Raw genomic sequence first — 4,954 nt, forward strand, 5'->3', positions numbered from 1 at the left:
TTCTTAGATTTTGCCTCCACGGGGGGAACCCATGAGCCAAACGGACCACACAGTCCCTCGGTCAAGGGAAACCCCGTCTTGTTTGCCACGTCTTTCTCACAACTGGACCCGTGCACAGTTCAGGCATACCTGTCAGACTCGCCAAGCGAGCTGAAGGAAGGCAAGAAAAGTGCTTCTGCGAAGGAAAATATCCTCCTGCTCTTATGCCTCTATCATTAGCCATAGGCTAGCGTACACAACTTCCATCTACACTCTGCCTGCCACTACAGTGACAATGCATTCGGGCATCATCTTTTCCCTCCTTCGAAAGGAAAGCTACAAGCCCAACTTTCCTTGCCCGTTAGTCAATTCTGCCCTCTATTTCTCCGCCTTGCCGCCGTGGAACATAAGGGACAGGGTTTACTAGCCAGCTCCTCTCGGAACCTTTGCGACCAACCTGCCCACACTATAACCCACAAACGCTAATAAGGAGACTACATGATATGGTAGACAGAAAAAAAAAAACGCGAAAAAAATGAAATTTTGAAAATCGAACCCACAACCAGCCTAATCGTTTGTAAGTCATGCCAAATGACTGGTGACATCTTAAAAACCCATTTAAGCCACGACATCCCATAATTTCACGCTTTTAAAGATTTGTCACTATACGCACTGTAAGTACCTCACTAATTCTCACCTCAGATTTTACGGGAACATGTTCAAAATTTAACACGCGTCTCAGCACGACCAATTACATTAAAATTCGTCGCAAAAGTCAGAATTCTCCAATTTTTGAAAATTCACTATATTCACTGTAAGTACCTCGCTCGACAGTGGAGACCCCAGATTTTACGGGAACATGATCAACTTTCGACACACCTCTCAGCACGAGCAGTTACATCGAAATCCATCAGGAAAGTCGTGCTGTGAAGAGGTCTTTCGACTAAGAAAAATGGTGGTGTGAGGAGGAGTCACCTAAATCAGAGAAAAATACTCTTATAGGAGACTGCTACGAAAGACATTTCTGAGTCCACTGGCCCTAGTCCCCTAATAAGTGTATTTCTCTTTGTTTTAAGAAGGTCCCCCTGACATCACCAATCTTCTGTCTTCAATCCTAACCCCAAGGTTAACCCTAACGCTAACCCTAACCCTACCTCCCTCAGGGGCAGTTCTATCGTTATGATCCCACGGGAGGCACAAAAACTATCCCAATTTAGGTTTTCTTGTATGCTGACTCCATTTTGAATGCTTTTACTTCAGTCTGACAAAGGCAAAGTCAAATACTCACCCCTACATGGACGGGGAAGCAAAGCGACGATTTTGATAGGTCGGCATTTTCAATCAGGAATGTTGCCATTAGAAAGAGCGTCCAAAAAAACTTGGTTGGGACACATTTTTGTTAGAAATTGGCGACCTAACCAAAAGTGCACTTTTTGATGGGCCTACCCTCACCCCCTCAGGGGCAGTTCTATGGTTATAATACCAAGGAAGGCACAAAAACTATCCCAAACTAGGTTTTCTTGTATGCTGATTCCATTTTCAATGTGTTTCCTTGACTCTGACGAAAGCAAAGTCAAATACTCAAATCAAAGGTGGCTCACAACAGTCTCAACTTTACTACATTTTTGGTAGCATGCATTTGCCCAACTCTCACCGCACTAAAAGTGAAAGTATCAAGAACTGTTACCACAGCAACAGTGTATGAAACTCATCAAGACTTGCTTGGGGGTTTGCCCTTAGACATGTACGACAAAGGATGTTTGTTGTTAGGTTGATTTGACCCTTCATTAGAATAAGCAAACAAATTTCAATTAATACCTGAATCACAAACTTTAACTCCCAAGAATATTGTTTTCAATGTATATTTGCAAAATTCCTACTTTTCCTCCCCTCATTTGCCTAGGTGGATGCTTGTTACCAGAGAGCATGTTAATAAATTTTCATTTATAAAGCTATTTATCTCTTCAGTAGTTTGAAGCATCTAGTGCAGTGGTGTTTCACCTGATGTAGGGCACCTTACAAAAATATATGTACACAGAAGAGACTGTTACCATTACATTGTTCAGGATGATGCAAGGGAAGAAAACAAATCACTGCAAATTGTTGTTGCCTTGCAAATTTATTTGTTTATTGATTACTGTACTTGTTCAAATCTGGATACAATGATGTCCATGCAGCACCAGCACTCTCCAGGCTTGGTAAGTCGCTCAAGGGAGCAATTTGAACATTTGCACCTGAGAAAATATTGAACCAAGAGGAAACTTAGCATCAATCACATTGTACATTGCCATTGTACAGGGCTTTTCACTACAATTTATATTCTTTGTCCAGTGTAAAAAAGCGCAAAAACAGTAAGCTTGCTCGGAACCGAAACTTCACTGTGCACTCTAATTTAACACCAAGGCAAACTTTCGAAAGCAAAGCTTAAAACCTAAACTTGACTTCGATTTCAATTCAACTGAGTCTCCGGTAGCCTCCCTCCGGGGAATTAACTGACTAGTGGTCAACTGAAATTGTTGCGGATTCTCAGGCACTACACTTTTAAAGCTTGCCTGTTTTGTTAATACAGCAAATAACACATCTAAATATTAATCTCTATCTCCAATATCTTACCCGAGAGATGACCGACTCAGCAAAGTCTGCTCTTCCTCCTCTTGTAGCAAAAGAGCTAGCTGCTGAACTTATTCGGCTGCCTCTTCTTCAGACGGAACTAGCTCTACAGAGTCATGACTTCTTCATTTCCATTGCCTATATCATGCAAAGACGACCCAGGAGAGCTTTCTGTGGTCAAAACAGCTCTGAAATTCGTTGCCAGAATGAGAACTACAGTACTCGCTCGATCAGCGAGTTGAGAGTATTACGTCACGGCAAAAACACAATAGGTTTGAATAAAAATACCGCAGCTCCAATCACTTTCATACCGCGGGCTCACTGGAACATTAAATTCATAAGGGCGGACTCGAAAACACTACTTTTCAAGGCTCAATATTTTCAATTTGCGGGGCCCAAACTTCATTTCAGTGACCAAGACAGGTACAGCCACATCGGATAAGCTGTAAAGAACGTATGTTTGTTTCATACGTGACATGAAGTTTTGATCGTAGTAGCACTTTAAGCTTTAAACTCAGTGATCCGACAACGTTAACTGAAATATTTGTATATAGAGAAGAGCCGTCGAAATAAAACTCTCTAAATTGCTAATAATATAAAAAATTAGCCCACTCATTGTCTTTTTTCATTCGTTTCATTTTCCTAGGTCCGTTATCAACGGTATCCAAAGAAGCACCAGGGGATATGCCTGTTGCATTTTCAATGCTGGAGAAGATGTGTTTTGAAGATACGTATTCTCAAGGCGGCGCAACCCTTTTTGGGGACGTTAGTTTGAATGGCATAACAGTATCACTACCTTAAAAGAATTGACAATTTCTTCACAAATTTTCATTCCGCCTCAGTAGTAATCGAACAGTCTTAAAGCGCGTGAAAGTGCTCAATAACAGGAGCTGGTAGAATGAAATTAAACTATCCAAGTTACGTTTTCCGTTTGCTGTTGTTTTGTATCCTGTACATTTGCATCCAAGATGGCAGACGCAAAAGCACACTGCAGTCGTGTGTTGAGCTCTTTTATGCCTGAGCGGATCTGAGGCTGGTTAATTAAAGAGTGGATATCCACTTGATGAGTCGCTATTCCGCAATGAAGATGTGGGAATTTCAGTGTAAGCCCATGAATTATAAAAAGGACAAACTAGGTGAATATTTTGGCATTTCGTACACGGAATATAGCGAGTCTTTTTATGGCTGAAAATTTTTTGTTCAGATGCAGCGAGGACGTCAAATAACGTCACCGATTTTCTTTTCGCAAAATACAGATTTTCATTTCGCAAACTACAGATTATCATTTCCTTTCATTTCGTTTCGCAAACTACAGTAAGCCCAATTTTATCACAATGTGACTTTTCAAAACTGCCACATCGCCGTAAGCGGCGGTGGCATTGGCGATTAAATTCGCCGCGATCGGCGTATAAAATCGCCAGGTGTGTCGCCGGCTTTACGAAAATCCTTTTTTTTTTCACATTCAGTTAAGGAAATATTTGCCCCTCCTTAAAGGAAATGCACCAATTAGTTTACCAGTGCTACGAAATCTTCGAAATGTATTGTTACCCTACCCTGGGTTCGCTAACGCGGAACGCGGAGAACACTTAGTTTTTCAGTTTTTAATATCGTCTGCGAGCAACACACTCTTACAATCTGTTCTGCTTACACGACCACATGGCATGCCCAAATATGGAGTTACCATATTGGGCACTATGTCACACAACAGTCCGTTACAGTATGTTAAAGAAATTTTATTTCATGTCTGCTCGGTTACTGTACGGGGGTATAGCAAACAGTAGTATAGGGGCGATGAAAATGTGGAGAGTTTTTTGGCAGTCCGCTCCGGTGGTGTTTTTGGATGTGGGGATGACCGCCCCATGCCAGATATATGCTCATTACAAAATCACGAAACCATGACGTCACTACACAGCGGTGGCGAAATCACAAGTGCCGTTACTCATTACAAAACAAGAAGCTAAAAGCAGCTTATACTCGGGCTATATTTGACTAAATGCTGCGTAAGCACACGATCAAAGCGAGAACAACAACAACAACAACTTTATTTCACATTTCTTCTATTTACAGAAATAATTCAAATTGTTATATATTGCAGACTTAACACGTAGAGAAATACAATTATACTTCACTCTGAATATATGTTATATATAAGGAAATGCCTAGCAGCTAGATAACCGCGAAAATGTTCCTTAATTGTCATATTGGTAACATGCTGGCTGAAAATTAATAAATAAAGAATTTATTAGGAACATCCTTATACCAAAACAAATTTCTTTGGTTACGAGCCCCTTATACTCCAATATAAATCTAGACATTTATCCGAAGCAAGAAGCAAGATGACGCAGCTGTCGTAGCTCACTCACTA

At 41.0% G+C, this 4,954-nt stretch overlaps 1 long non-coding RNA gene across 7 annotated transcripts in view; it reads left to right on the forward strand.

Moving 5' to 3' along the window:
• The window catches only part of LOC146462013 (uncharacterized), a 25,328-nt gene extending 20,853 nt beyond the window's left edge, over positions 1-4,475 (forward strand). For 6 of the 7 annotated variants that reach the window (XR_014857228.1, XR_014857232.1, XR_014857229.1 and 3 more), the window contains exon 3: positions 3,236-3,515. This is a non-coding gene — a long non-coding RNA (uncharacterized LOC146462013). Of the gene's footprint in view, positions 1-3,235; positions 3,691-4,307 lie in introns of those variants that run through there. The other variant, XR_014857236.1, reaches the window with a different exon arrangement.
• Positions 4,476-4,954: the final 479 nt, after the last annotated feature.

This window comes from Pavona decussata, unplaced genomic scaffold (genome assembly GCF_977016875.1).
Source record: "Pavona decussata unplaced genomic scaffold, jaPavDecu1.1 SCAFFOLD_192, whole genome shotgun sequence".
NCBI lineage: Eukaryota > Metazoa > Cnidaria > Anthozoa > Scleractinia > Agariciidae > Pavona > Pavona decussata.